Source organism: Triticum aestivum, chromosome 4B, assembly GCF_018294505.1.
Source record: "Triticum aestivum cultivar Chinese Spring chromosome 4B, IWGSC CS RefSeq v2.1, whole genome shotgun sequence".
In the NCBI taxonomy this organism is placed as follows: domain Eukaryota; kingdom Viridiplantae; phylum Streptophyta; class Magnoliopsida; order Poales; family Poaceae; genus Triticum; species Triticum aestivum.
Genome location: NC_057804.1, coordinates 580,148,037 through 580,164,366, shown reverse-complemented (window position 1 = coordinate 580,164,366; position 16,330 = coordinate 580,148,037).

Here is a 16,330-nt window from a genome sequence, read left to right as displayed (position 1 = left end):
CTGTTGAGAATAATCTAAATAGAGCCCACACTTATTTTCAGGATTTTTGGAAGTGCCTAGCTATTTTTAATAAAGCCCAACAATTACAGAAATAATAAAAAAAGGAAATAATAAAAAGAAAGGAAACTTGCTTGGTAAAGCCCACCTGGCCTGGCACTGTAGCAGCCCAGCTGGGCAAAGCCAGCCCAGCCCACCTGACCCCTCTCGTGTCGCCTCCTCCTCTGCAAGGAGGACGCGCGTGTGGCCGACGCGTGCTCGCACGCACCCCGGGCACCTCCTCCCTCCCTGCCTGCTCCTCCCCGGAGCGCCTAGACGACGCCACGCGGCCCCCTCGACGCTCTCTCACTCTCCCCATGCTCATCTCCTCCTCTGGCTCCCTCCCCCTCTCTTCCCCGAGCGCCGTCGTCGCCGCCGCTCGCCATAGCCGTGCCCACCGAGCTCCCCTCGCCTCTCCGACCTGTCCACGGGCTCCGCCTCCACCGCACGCGCCTCTCCGTCAGCTCGTACGACGCTGGACGCCCTGCATCACCCTCTGCCCTGCCATCTTCGCCGCCTCTGCCCCGAGATCGCCGGTGGCCGCACGACCTCATCAGCCCCTCCCCGAGCCCGTTAAGTCCTCCATTGGAATCCAAGTGAGGTCCTCTGTCTTCCCCCTCACTCCCCCCGCTCTAACTTGCACGCTAGCCACCGCCCCGCGAACACCTGACGCCGTCGTCCGCCATGGCCGACGAGCTCCGTGCTCCCGAGCCCCTCCGCTCAGGCCAGTTGCTCCGACGAGCTTCTGCTGCCCTATAGGTGCTGCCTAGCCACTCCGTTCGCTCGCCCGAGCACCGCAGCCCCACACCCACTTGAGCTCGAACTCCGGCCACCCCCGCACCTCCCGTTGGTCTCCCTAGATGCACACGGGCACGGGCTACCTTCTGGTGCCCCTGGCGCGTTGATCCGTCGGCTCTGGCGAGTTCCGAGCAAACTCCGCCGTGGTTCGAGGTCACCGCTGGCAAGGCTCCGGCGACTATTGACGTGGCCACCTAGTTAGCGCTAATGACCCAGCTTAATTACCCCCTGACCCACTTACACATGGGCCCCACGGCCTAATTAACCCATGTTTGTTTCTTTTTAATAAAACTAACCCCACGAGGCCCATAGGTCAGTTTGACCTGGCCCCGTCACACTTTGACCGACCCCCCACGTTAGTGTTGACCATGCTGACGTGTCTGTTGACCAGCCCCACCTGTCAGCGTCACTAACCAGCTCCAGTCACTGACCAGTGGACCCCACTGGTCAGGTTTGACCTGGAGGCACCCAGTTGACCTGCAGACATCAGGGTGATGTCATGTTGACGCAATATGTATTTTCTGGATTTAATCTATTCAGGAAATTCCAGAAAATGCCCAAAACATCAATAAATCATAGAAAATTATCTGTAACTCCAAATGAAATATGTTATATATGAAAAATGATCAAAAAAATCCAAAGAATCTATTTATGGCATTATCATGCATGTTTGAACAACTTAAAGCTGTTGTATACAACAATTTGAATTAATGGTATTTGAAATGTCATATATGGATTTTGAATTTGAATATTAGATTCAAACCAACTCCATTTAACCTGCTGCTAGTTGCATTAGCTCAAACCACATCATATTGCCATGTTATGATCATGCATCATATTGTGCATTGCATTGATTGTGTTCTTCCTTGTTTGCCGGTGTTTGTCCCCTCTCGATAGACGTGGTTCCTACGATGAGTTCAATGACACCGATGAAGAACTATACTATCTTCAGAAGTGCCAGGCAAGCAAAACCCACTTGTTCATTCCGATACAATCCCATTCTCTCGCTCCTGCTCTCTTTTACTGCATTAGGACAACAATGACTCATGTGTTACCTGCTGCGGTAGTTGAACCCCTTTTCCTCTGCATGACCTGTCATTGCCACAGTAATTAGATGAAACCCACTAGCATGAGTAGGAGTTGTTTGAGCCCTGATGTGCCTACTCATTCTTGCTTGTTTGTCATGCCTGCTACTGCTTAGAGTTGAGTCAGGTCTGATTCATTGAGGATGAATTGGAATGGTGTTGAGCATGTCCTACTGTGTGTGAGCTAAGTGTGTGGACTTCTACGTTTAGCTTGTTACCTCAGCTACGATCTTGTGCCCTCGGCAGGATCTGGTAGATAGTCAGGCTTCTCAGCCTTTTTCATTTGTAGATGTCTGTACTCAGACATGTTAAGCTTCCGCTTGTGCTTTGACTTGCATGCTCTGAATGTTGGGTCATGAGATCCATGTTTGTAATATCTCGCTCCTCAGAGCCTATTGAATAAAATACTTGAGTTGTAGAGTCATGTTGTGATGCCATGTTGTATTTGCACATATCGAGCATATTGTGTGCATGTTATTGAAATGCTTGGTATGTGTGGGATCTGACTATCTAGTTGTTTATCCTTCGTAGCCTCTCTTACCTGGAAATGTCTCCTAGTGCTTCCACTGAGCCTTGGTAGCTTGCTACTGCTCCGGAACACTTAGGCTGGCCGGCATGTGTCCTTCTTCGTTCCTGTGTCTGTCCCTTCGGGGAAATGTCACGTGGTGTATACGGAGTCTTGTTAGCCTGCTACAGCCCGGTTTACCGGAGTCCTGCTAGCCCAGTTGCTACAGCCCCGATTCACTCGCTGATGACCAACACGTTCGTTGTTGGGTCATGTATGCATGTCCCTGTAAGTTAGTGCCACTTTGGGTTCACGACTAGCCATGTCAGCCCGGGCTCCTTGTCATATGGATGCTGGCGACACTATCATATACGTGTGCCAAAAGGCGCAAACGGTCCCGGGCCTGGTAAGGTGACACCCGTGGGAATACCGTGCATGAGGCCGCAAAGTGATATGAGGTGTTACATGCTAGATCGGTGTGGCATTGAGTCGGGGTCTTGACAGCTTCTGTGGACATTGAAGTTACACCGGCTGAAGCATCTGCTCAGCCTACTGAAGAACATGCCAGCACCGCTGATGACAATCAGGCTGCTGAAGAAAATGAGTGTACCAGGGCTGAAGACTACATTCCAGCCGCTGAAGAAATTGCCAGGGCATCCACTAGCGGTGCGCCTGAAGAAAATGAAGAAGTCAGGGCAACTGCATCAGTTGCGCCTATAGAAACTGAACGAAAGTCCTCTGCACCTCATGCGCCTACACCCACTCCGATCCTTCCATCTGCATCAGATGCGAAGAAGACCAAGGTTGCAGAGCGTGCAGCTGTGAAGAAAAGGAAGGCATCAACTTCATTAAATTCTTCAGCTCCGAAGAAGATGAAGCCTTTGACTAGCTCAATTGACAACCCAATTGATGCCGTTCCTGTCTCTTTCATGCCATCAAAGGACCTTGTTCCTTTTGGTGAAGATTATGTGATTCCCAGTGAATCCGATGGAGAGAATCCTTCTGCTGCTTCGTCAGAGCAGTTGGATGAAGAAATCGAAGTGGATGCAATCCCTTCAACCCCAGTTGTTTCCTTGGCTATGCCCCAGTTCACTGCTGAAGAGGCAGGTGTTGAAGAAATGGAAGATGAGGATGTGGACATTGGCTGTACCACACCTGTGCTGAATGATGACTTTTGGGAAAGTCAGCACCCCAACTCTCCAATGTTCACTCCACTTCAAGCAATTCCTCAGTCCCCTGCTGCTACTGAAGTACAAATGGGATCTGAAGAACCTTATGCAACCCCGTCTATCCATGAAGAAATTCCAGCCACTAGTGCTGAAGAAATTGTAAATGAAGAATTGAAGACCCAGGCTGCAGCTGAAGAAGAGCTTGAAATTCCTCAGTTTGTGGATCCTGGGATTGTGATTCCTGAGGTGGTAATGCAATTAACTAATACTTCTTAGCCCAAGCCAAAGGATCCCTTCTCAAAGAAGCAAAAATTCAAGGATGATGATTTCTTCGGCGAGCATGTGTTCTTCACTGAGTTCAACCCTTATGACAATGCTCATCTTAGAAGAAAGCGTTTCTGGACTTCCAGCCAGGCTAACTTCTATTCTTCACTGCTCTTCAACAAGGACAAAGTCCTCGACCACGAGCATATTCCTCACATGGACATGGAATCAATGCCTTGCTTCTCTCAAGTCCTCAGTATGCTTCATGATGCAGGCTTGCTCAACTTTTGCTCAGACATAATTGATTGGAATGAAGAGATTATTCTTCAGTTCTACGCAATGCTGCACATCACAGGTGAAGCTGATGACATCAACTCTTCGGTGTTGGACTGGATGACCGAAAACACTCACTACAAGGCACCGGTCTCTGAATTGCTTCGTGCCCTGCCAATCAGTCCTCCACCTGACGGTGCTCGTTGTCTGTACGATGAGCCTGAACTCACTGCTCATTACATGCAAGTGCTCATGAAGCCTTTGAAGCCTGGTCAAGCCCCAAGGACCAAATTCCTCGTGAAGGAATTGATGTATGTGCCAAGAACCATCTATCGCATTCTGACGAAGACTATGAGTCCCATCAAAGGCCACGACTCATCTGATGAGGAAATTGTTGGGATGATGAAGAATATGCTATTCAACATCATGCATGGCATTCCTATTAATTATCATGATTTCTTCATGAGGACTCTAGCGAATGTTGCACTTTCACCGTTTGAGCTGAAGCCTTATGCTCCGTGGATCATGAGATTCCTCAGAACAAGGTCTTCACTCAACTACAAAGCTAACTTTCAGAATCACCTCAGCTACTTGCCCCCGATTGAAGTCCTCAAGCGAACATATTCCTCAGCTGATGAGAAGGGCAAGACACCAGCTGTTATCGATGAAGGCATTCGTCCATTGGATGGTCAGTTTCGCAAAGCTGCATCTTATTCCACCAATGATGACTCTGCCACTCATGATTCTGCTGCCAATGCTCCCAAGTCAAGTCCTCAAGCTACTGCTCCTCGTGTGATGACTGACCGTGAGCTGCTTCTAAGTCTTCACCAGAAGGTGGATCGAAACCACAAATGGGTTAAGCGTCAGTTTGGCTCTATTCTTCACAACATGACCTCTACACATAATGCAATGAAGAAAAACCATTACTACCTTCATGAAATTTTTGATCGCACTTGGGCTATTCTGTCTCATCTCTATGGTGAAGAAGATCTGAAGAAAATGGGCTTCAATGAAGATTTTGACTGGTCTGCTCCTCCACCAAAGAAATTCAAGAAGGTCAAGGTTCCTTCCTTGGTCGCCAGTTCATATTCTTCATTGCGCGACACGGACGAGTTTGAAGACTTGGACGACACTGCGGCAGGCCCTACAACGACTCAAGACCCCAAATACGCTGGCGCTCCTCCATCATCATGATATTCTTCAGGGGCGTTAGTCCTCATTTTCAACCCTTTTGGTCATTCGATGACAACGGGGGAGAAATTTGAGTTAGTCTTCAAGTGGGTCTATCTTATATGGGTGTTTTTTGGTTACAACTCTTGTTCTTTTGATGACTTTGCTGGATCGAGTTGTAATCTTAAACTCTATGGTGGCCTGATACTTTTGCTGAGTTCTTCTGCATGCTTATTCCTCATTAATGTCAATACACGCATGCTGAATTACATCAGTCACCATATTTCATCATGCATTTCAGATTCTTCATATTATATGTGAAATGCGTGTATGAATTACAAGATATAGGGGGAGATCTCCATGATTATACTCTTCAAGTGTGCATTGCTTCAAAAGCAAATTCCTCACTATGCACATCTTCAGAGGGAGTTCCTCTATATCTTGCAATCAAATTCCTCAACATCAGTATTTACACTTCATATATTTATCCCCATTGAAAACTTAACCTATATTGTCATCAATCACCAAAAAGGGGGAGATTGTAAGTGCATCTAGCGCCCCTTAGTGATTTTGGTGTATTGAAGACTTATAGGTTAAGGGACTGATGCGTTTGTGAGTGTACACAAGTCTATAAGTCTATGAGGAGTTTGATATTTACAGAGAAAGTCGACCCCTAAAAATGAAGTTCTTCAACTGAAGACTTTGGATATCTGAAGACTTTGAAAGTGAAGAAATTGGTGCGACCTTGAAGACTTGGCAATCATTCGAGGAACATGAAGCGTGAAGACTTTTGTTTTCGTAGTTTCATTTTCTCTTTCTTGAGTCATAGGAAACATCGTACTGTTAAAGGGGGTCAAGGAAATACTAAGGAAAATTTTCCAAGTGATGCTCAACTCAAAATCCTACACCTATGTCATGCCCAATATGCGACCCTATCCAAAAGGAACTCGAAGGTCCCACCAAGGATAGACCCGCATATTGAAACGCTTTTGCAAGGTGGATATCATTACATCAACATTACATAATAGATGGGGATACATACATTAGGCATACAATGCCACACGAATACAACATCACAATACATAAGAGCATCATCCGACTACGGATGAAACACAAACAGAAACTCAAACGACATCCACCCTGCTAGCCCAGGCTGCCGACCTGGAACCTATCCCCTGATCGAAGAAGCAGAAGAAGAACTCAACGCAAGCAAGCATCGCTCTTGCGTCATGATCATCGCATGAACCTGTACCTGCAACTGTTGTTGTAGTAATCTGTGAGCCACGAGGACTCAGCAATCCCATTACCATGGGTATCAAGACTAGCAAAGCTTAAAAGGAAAGGAAGGGGTAAAGTGGTGAGGCTGCAGCAGCGACTAAGCATGATATAGTGGCTAACATACGCAAATAAGAGTGAGAAGAGAGCAAAAGGAATGGTCGTGAAACTAGCAATGATCAAGAAGTGATCCTGAACTCCTACTTACGTCAAACATAACCCAGAAACCATGTTCACTTCCCGGACTCCACCGAAAAGAGACCATCACGGCTACACACGCGGTTGATGCATTTTAATTCGGATCTGGTGTCAAGTTGTCTACAACCAAACATTAACAAATTCCCATCTGCCTATAACCGCAGGCACGGCTTTCAAAAGATTATACCCTGCAGGGGTGTCCCAACTTAGCCCATGACAAGCTCTCGTGATCAACGAAGGAATAGACCTTCTCCCAGGAAGACCCGATCAGACTCGGAATCCCGGTTTACAAGACTTTTCGACTATGGTAAAACAAGACCAGCAAGACCGCCCGATGCGCCGACAATCCCGATAGGAGCTGCACATATCTTGTTCTCAGGGCAACACCAGATGAGACAGGCTACGAGTAAAACCAGACCTCGAGTTGCCCCGAGGGGGCCCCGCAGGCTGCTCGGTTCGGACTAACACTTAGACAAGCACTGGCCCGGGGGGGGGGGGCTAAAATAAAGATGACCCTCGGGTTGGACGACCCAAGGGAAAGGGTAGGTGGTTGTGAGGCAAATGGTAAAACCAAGGTTGGGCCTTGCTGGAGGAGTTTTATTCAAAGCGAACTGTCAAGGGGGTCCCATAAATCACCCGACCGCGTAAGGAACGCAAAATCCGGGAACATAACACCGGTATGACGGAAACTAGGGCAGCAAGAGTGGAAGAAAACACTAGGCAAAAGGCCAAGCCTTCCACCCTTTACCAAGTATATAGATGCATTAATAATATAAGAGATATTGTGATATTCCAACCAAAATCCTGTCCACCATGGAGAAATCTTCAACTTCACCTGCAACTAGCAACGCAATAAGAGGGGCTGAGCAAAGCGGTAACATAGCCAAACAATTGTTTGCATAGGAAAGGTGTCAAAGGTTAGAGGTACATGGCAATTTGAGATGGCTTGAAGAGCAACAGATAGGTAACGCAGCATAGCGATAGAAGGAAGCAACTAGCATAGCAATGGTAGTAGTGAGATCCAGGGTAGCAGTCATCTTGCCTGAAATCCCGCAAGGAAGAAGAACGAGTCCATGAAGAATATGAAGCCACGAAGACGAACCAAGCGTAGACGAACGAATCCTCACGATCGCAATGAAACAGGAACTATCGAAAAGAAGCACACACCATAGTAAACACACCAAACATGAACAAGGCATGATGCACAAACAAGCATGATGCATGACAAAGCTACATGAAGCTACTCATGGCAAGAGATGAAGCAAACAAGAGCAACACATCAAGGCAAGTTTAAATGAGGCCGGGAACAACACATAACAATTCCGGTAAGTCCTCATATGCATATTTCGAAAGTGGTCCAGATCTGAATAAACCTTATATTCAAGTTGTTAAATAGCAAGTTAAGATGCACAAAGATGATCTACACGAGATTCTAGTCAAGTTACTTATAAAGTTCATTAAGTTCGGAGCTACGGCCTAGAAGATATGAGCAAAACAAGTTAAACATGGCATTGATGCAAAATGCACCCAAACATCAAGCAAACACCTCAAAACAAGGATGCAACATGATAATATGAAACTACATGCAATTCTAAGCAAGTTTCATATAGAGCACACTCAAAACGGAGCAACGGTTCAACACACACACATGAAACAAGTCTAAAGGACAAGCTGTCCAAAACAGCAACTAGGCATATTGCAAGCATCAAAACAACATACTACAGCACCACAACATAATAACAAAAGGCATGGGCATGATGTACAGGTAAAGCATAATAAAACATGAACACTCAGCTATCTCTAGAAATCACTAGAACATGCTCAAACACACATGGTAAGATTGCAAGTTATAACAATTTCAGAATTCGCAGAAAATAACATCAGGTTGCAATGTTCAGAGCTATCAAACAACATGTTACAGGAACTTATAATAGCAAACAAAGGCATGGCATGATTCTACTCAAAGCATAGATCAAGAGTCCCTTACTGACCATAAGCCAAAAATGATCAGAAAATATGATGGCACCCACGTAAACATAGCAAGTTATAATACAGATTCAAACATGGCAGAAACAGAATTATGAAGGCATGTAGATGAGCTTGTGCAACTCACTATAGAGCATTACATGGCATGGCAAGGCAACCAACAGTAAGAAGACATGTTTGTGAAGCTAAGCATGGCAAGAGAAAGATCATGGGGTGGATGGATCACTAGCAAAACACATGGGAACAAGTGAACCTAATGTTAACAGGCTGACAGCAACATTATGATGCAACTTTGGAGCAAGATATGAACAAACTACAACAAGCAATAAATGCAACCAGGGGCATTTATGGTTAGAGGATGGCATGTAGATCAAAACATATTTAGAGCACATCTCCAGATTATGCATAGAATGATTAGTAGCAACATGTTTACATGGCATCACGAAATAACAGATTCAGCCTAGCAAAACAGCAACATCATGAACCCAACTTAACAAGCTCGATTCACTCACCAGGAGTCATTGCATGACAAGACAAGCATATCATCATCAAGAAGGCATGTTTGTGAAACAAACCAAGTCAAGAACAAGTTCATAGCATGCAAGGATCAACTATAGCAAGCTTGGCCAAATTAAATAACACGTAAACAATATGCCAGGAAACATTTTGGGGCAAAAGTAGAGCACGAAAAAGACATGCTAGACTACTCCATAATTGCAACAAAGGGAATGAATGGATAGAAAATAACCTATTGTTCAAAACACCCTCACTGAAGTATCTCAAAATATGCATGGATCTCTCTGTAGCATCAAGTTTACATGGCATGAAAATAACAGCAGAACAGGGACAAATCAGCATTATCACGATGCCTAGTTTGCATGCTTGTGCTAGTCACCACATTGATCACAAAAATACATGGTACGCACCTCTGTAAAGAACACATGGCATAGTTCAAAACACATGAAGACATCAACCTCATAGGATGCACACATCAATCATGGCAAAAATGACAAAAGAGCTCGTTCTGATAACAGACAGCAGAAAACATTATGAAGCACTCTTACAACGATGATTCAGGCATCAAGATGAGCTCAAATGAATATGGTGCAATGGAATCATATGATGTACTCGTTGAGTCGAACAATTTGACATATTACACACATGAAACGGAGCTACGGATGCAGAGATACGATGGCATGAACATGGTATGAAAATAACAAAATGCTCCGGGACTTGGCCAAGTTTGGGAGGGGGGAAAAGTCAACCTCGAACGGATCTCGCCGGAGAGCTCGCCGGAGACGATGGGGACGACGGCAGAGGTCGAGGGAGAGGTCGGGGAGGCCGGGGAAGAACGGATCCGGCTGGCCCCTGGCCGGATCTGGCCGGAGAAGATGGCCGGGCGGGCGCGGAGGCGAGGCGGCGGCGCACTGGCGCGGCCGGGCAGCGGCGGCGGCCGGCGCGGTCGGCAGCAGGAGACGGCCCGCGCAACGGAGGAGCTGGCGCGGTCCGTAGGCGCAGCCGGGCGGCGGCGGTCGGCGACCCGGACGTGTCCGGCTGCGGCCGGACGTGTCCGGTGGCGGCGGGGACGAATCTGCTAGGGTTTCGGGGGGAAAAAGGACGGGGAGGACGTTTTTATAGGCATAGGGAGCTAGGAGAGTCCAAATGAGGAGCGGTTTTCGGCCACGCGATCGTGATCGAACGACGGATAGCATGGAGGGGATTTAGATGGGTTTTGGGCTACTTTGGAAGGGGTGTTGGGCTGCAAAGAGAATGAGGCTTTTACGGTTACCCGGTTAACCGTTGGAGTACCAAACGACCTCCAAATGGCACGAAACTTGACAGGCGGTCTACCGGTGCTATACCATGGCCGCTTGGCAAGACTCGGTCCATTCCGAGAAAGTTTAATACCCGCACCCAACAAGAGACAAAAGGGGAACGCCGGAGGGCATAGGACCGCCGGATTGCAAAACGGACAACGGGGAAAAGGCTCGGATGCATGAGACGAACACGTATGCAATGCAATGCACATGATGACATGATAAAATGCAACACGCAAGCAAATGACATGGCAATGACGGCGAATAACTGGCGGACACCTGGCGCATCAGATCCGGGGCGTTACAACCTACCAATCCCTTCGAGTGAAGCCATTGGAAATCTCATACAGTTTAGTCAATTTCTTCAGTAACAGAGACGAAGTTCTTTTGGTTGCTGAGGAATTTGTTCTGACTGAGGAGTTAGGAATTTGCTAGTGCGAATTGCCTACACAGTGAGGAACATGATAGCCCTGAGGAATTTGAGAGTCAAAATTCCGACCATTGCTGTGCTACGCGCCAGCTGTCCCGAAATATCTGCCCACCTAACGGTCATATCAGACAAGGGCATTTATGTCTTATCATTTCGGGCTGCTCCCTAGGCTATAAATAGCCGCCCCCTACAACCACTAGCTGGTTGGCTGCTCCGAGGAGAAACTGACACTTGTCATTTGAGAGCATCCCATCCTCCGAGGACTTTGAGCGAAAATCATCAAGTGAGTAAAACCCAAACCCAACACACCTACAAACCCAAAGTGATTGAGCATCACTGAAGAGATTGATCCTGCGTGGATCCGATGCTTGTTACCTTTGAAGACTGTGCTTCTTCCAGACGGTTAGGCGTCATGGTCTAGATCATCCAAGAGGAATTGTGGATCGCCGAGTGATCTAGTCTGTGAAGGTTTGGAAGTCACCTGAAGACTTACCACGAGTGATTGGGCGAGGTTTATGTGACCTTAGATCAAGGAGAATACGGTGAGGATTGTGTGTCCGGGACTGTGTGTCCTCGAGTTTAAATACTCAGCTGCTCCAACCAGACGTACAACTGAGACAACAGTTGGAACTGGTCTACCAAATCATTGTCTTCACCAAGCTTACTGATTCTATTTCCTCAACTCTTTCATTTCCCCAGTTCTGTTGTTGTGTGCTTGTTCATATCTGTTTGAAGACTTTGATTGAAGACTTTCTCAATTTCCTCAGTTCAATTTCTTCAGTCAGTTCGTCTTCATCTTGTGTTATCCTGTGCTTACGCTTTCTGTACTTTGTTCTTGTCTTCATTCCATCATGATGACGATGCTTGTGCTCTGCTATGTTTACTTTTGAGTACTTATTCCACTGCAAGTAGTTCTTCATTTAGGAATTTCCTCACCAGCAAATTCCTCAGTGAAGAATTCATAAAATTCGCCTATTCACCCCCCCTCTAGTTGATATAATGCACTTTCATACACCATGACATCATGCACTGCAGCAACGAATGTCTCCACGAGTCCGGCTGACCACACATGCGGCATGAGCTGAAATCAGTCATGTGTCGATGTGCACGGACATCATTTGCTGGAATCGAGTGTTTGGATAGTCTCCACAAAAACATACAGATTTTGGCCGGAACTTGCACTTTCTAGAGAGTCTTCCACGCTCCCTCCTCCTGAGATGTACTAGATGATCCCGCTCTAGTCTCCAGCCATGCTTCCCTCCTTGCCTAGTACTTACTAGCATCCGGTATGCACTTTTGACCAAGAAAAAACCCGATTTTTCATGATTCCAGCTCCAGAAATCTTCTATATTTTTTGTGCACAAAGGGATACCGAGTATACACTTAGCATCCATGGGCAGAAAGGTGGCCAACACCCATTGCTTGTCCCATGAGGCTGAAGTTTGGTCTATAAGCTCAGATACATAGACAGGCGGGTTCGGATGAATGTGCCCATACGGCCTCATCATCTCCTCTCGTGGGATCCAGTTGTCTTCCCATATTCTGGTTGTCTGACCGTTACCAATGCGCTGAATGAGTCCTTCTTTCACAACATCCTTTCCTTCTGTGATAGCTCTCCATACTTGGCTTGGGTGTTTTCCCAACTCCGAGTTCAAGAAATCTCCTCCTGGGCAATAGATACTCTTAAGTAAACGGGAACACAAGCTCTCAGGCTGTTGGACAAGGCGCCACACCTGCTTAGCTAGCATTGCCATATTAAAGAGCTCAAAATCTTTAAAGCCCAGACCCCCCATACCTTTGGCCTGGGTCATCTCCTTCCAAGAACCCAGTGTGGCTTCATTTTTCCATCTTTGCACCCCCACCAAAATTTCCTGATCAGCTTATTTAGGTGCTCGCACAGCCCCCTTGGCAATTTGAAACATTACATAGAGTACACAGGGACAACTTGGGCCACTGATTTTACAAGGACTTCCTTCCCTGCAGAAGACATGGAGCTTTCAATCCAACCCTGCACTTTACTCATAAACGATCTTTCAAATATTTGAACGCTCCATTCTTACTATTGCCAATGTCAGAGGGCATACTGAGGTACTTCTCATTTTCAGGGTTTCATTGGGTACATTTAGTGCAACCTTGATATCATTACGGATGCTATCTGAAACTCCCTTGCTAAAGTAAATATATGATTTTGCATGGTTAATTCTTTGTCTAGAAGCTCTACAATAAGTGTCCAAGACTTGGTTTACCTCCGCAGCTCCCATACTATTTACCTTGAGAAACAACAGACTGTCATCAGCGAATAAGAGATGGTTAACCCTCGGTGCCGTAGATGCCACCTGTAACCCCTCCAAGTTGGATGACTGTCTTCTAGATTTTAGCAGGCACAACAGGCCCTCTGCTGCTAGCAAGAACAAGTATGGTGAAATCGGATCCCCTTGTCTTAACCCACGTGTAGGCTTAAAACCCTCAAGCCTCTTTCCATTGAACTTAACAGAGAAATTCACTACGGATACCAGGCTCATGACTATACTTACCCACCTCTCAGTGAAACCCAGTTTAAGCATAATAGCCTTGAGATACGGCCATTCAACCCTGTCATATGCTTTCATCATGTCCAACTTCAATGCGCACGACTAGTGTTTCTTTGCTTTGTTTCTTTTCATAAAGTGCAGGCACTCATATGCAATAATAATATTGTCAGTTATCATCCTTCCAGGCACAAAAGCAGACCGCTCCTCAGAGATAATATCAGGCAAGACTAGCTTTAGACGATTAGATATCACTTTTGAGGCTATCTTGTAGAAGACGTTGCATAAACTTATTGGGCGGAATTGAGACAGAAGGGTGGGGTTCTTTACCTTCGGTATTAGGACCAAGATGGTCTCATTAATGCATGTTGCTGACTCCGTTCCATAAATTATACGTAGGACCATCCGTGTGATCTCTTCTCCACATGTCTCCCAATGACGTTGGGAAAAGTGTGCAGGATAACCATCCGGCCCAGGAGCCTTGGTTGGAAACATCTGAAAGAGAGCGTTTTTTACTTCCTTGCAGTCATAGGGGGCATTTAGGGTGGCATTCATATCACTGGTTACTTTCCTTGGTACTGTTTCAAGCACTTGCTCCATATCTTGAACCCCTTCCGACGTGTAAAGATGTTTATAAAAGTCAGTTGTCATAGTCTCCATCTCCTCATTGTTCTCTGTTAATTGGCCATCTTCCCTTTGTAGAGCTTTTATCAAATTCTTCCGATGAGGGCGGCTTGCCCGAAGGTGGAAAAAATAAGTGTTTTTGTCTCCATGTTTAAGCCACTCAATTCTTGCCCTTTGTCTCCACAAAATTTCTTCTCGGTGATAAAGTTCCACAAGTTGGTCGGTGACCTTGATTTCTGTTGCTGTCGGCCCGGATTTGCCTTGGGATCCTTGTAACTCCTGTAGAAAAAGTTGCAGATGCTTTATTTGGGCATGCACGTTACGAAAATGTTGGCGATCCCAAAGTGACAGATCAGTGGTTAGCGACTGGAGCTTGTCGCGCATGCCAGCGACCGAATCTATCGCCCCCCTCGCCCATGCAGCCTGCACTATGTCCGGCAGGGCGGGATCCCTTTCCTAGCACAATTAATATTTAATACTCCGTCGGTTCCGCCTGCATGCATGACTCTTCCCCACGTCGAGGAATATAGGTATATGATCGGAAGACACCGCTTCTTTGTGCTCTGTGACTGCATCTGGGAAGGCCATGGACCACGCTGCATTGGCCACACATCGGTCTAACCGTACCTTGGTGTACGTTCCGCCTGCTACTTTCTTCTCGAAGGTCCAATTCCCGCCCTTATAACCAATGTTAGATAAACCACAAGTGTCAAGCGCATCCAGAAAAGAATCCATCTGAGCTTGGCTTCTGTTTCCAATTCCATCGTGTTCAATTGGCAGCAGTACTTCATTAAAGTCGCCCATCACAACCCATGGCTGATTGTTGGGCCCTACTATTACATGAAGCAAATCCCATGTTCTATAGCGCTCACTGACTTGCGCTTCACCATATACAAAGGTGATTCTTGTCTGCATATGCACTAACTCATCAACAATAACATCAATGTGATACTCAGAGTAACCAACAACTTTAAGCTTTATTTCCTCGTTCCAAAAAAAATCGTAGGCCCACACTTCTACCCGAGCTACTCACTGCAAAACTTTTTTCAAAGCCTAAAGAGCCTACCATATTCTCCACTCTGGAGCCCTCTATTTGGGTTTCAACAATACAGACTATAGAGGGGGCAAATTGCCTCGTGAGATCACGAAGCTCACGAACTGTCGCGGGTTTGCCAACCCCACCACAGTTCCAGCAAAGTAGACTCATTGCGCCTGGCGCGACCCCGCCTGGGGGCCTGCCAAACGCGCATCAATGTGTTTGCCAGGGGTTGAACTCTTCACTCTTATCTTGAACCGTGGTTGTTGCCTTGGTCCTCTTTGATTCCTGCTTAGAGGAGGGGCTCGGCGGTATTTCTGGAGCAGGCAGCAGCAGCGGCATGTCATCCTTTACTTTGTGCATAGAAGGATTTGGAGGAGGCTTGGGGTCAGCAGTAGGAGAAGCACCCCTTTTGTGATTCCTCTCCCTCTCTATCATATCAGTGTCCACCGCATTTTGCTCAGATTCACCATCTCTGCCAGATGTGTTATTCTGCCGCATGCCGCCTCTACCTCTTCCACGGGCACCACGACCCCTGCCTCGACCACCTCTGCTTCCAGAGTTTTCTCCAGGCCCTCTTCCCGGGCCTCTAAACCACGTTGCTCTCAGATCCTTGAACACTAGTGCATGTGGGGGGTGAACCCCGTCCCCACACTCTTTGAAAGTGTGGCCAAGGTATCCATAGACCGCGCACCAATCAGGTAGTCTTTCATACTTAACCCTGAAGAGTACCCTCTGAACCTCTCCCTTCTTCTTTACCACCAGGGAAACAACATTTTTCAGAGGTTTGGTAACGCCAATGTTTACGCGTACACGTGCAAAATTCCCTTCAAAGTCCTGCGCCATTGGTTCTGCATAGATGAACTCCCCAACTGTCGATGATAGTGCTTTGATCTTGGAGAAGTAACCTTGAGGAAAGTCGTGCATTTGCACCCACATCTCAACTTTATTAAGTTCTATGGAGGAGGGCTTAGTGGATCCATCATAGTGTGCCATCACGACTGCCTTCCCTTTGAAGTTCCATGGTCCGTCCTCCATAACCCGCTCCCAATCACCAAGACACGAAAACTGCAGTTTATAGAGGTTTTCCTCAAGTGGTTTGATCTTCACCTCTTGGGCTAAATCCCATGCCACCC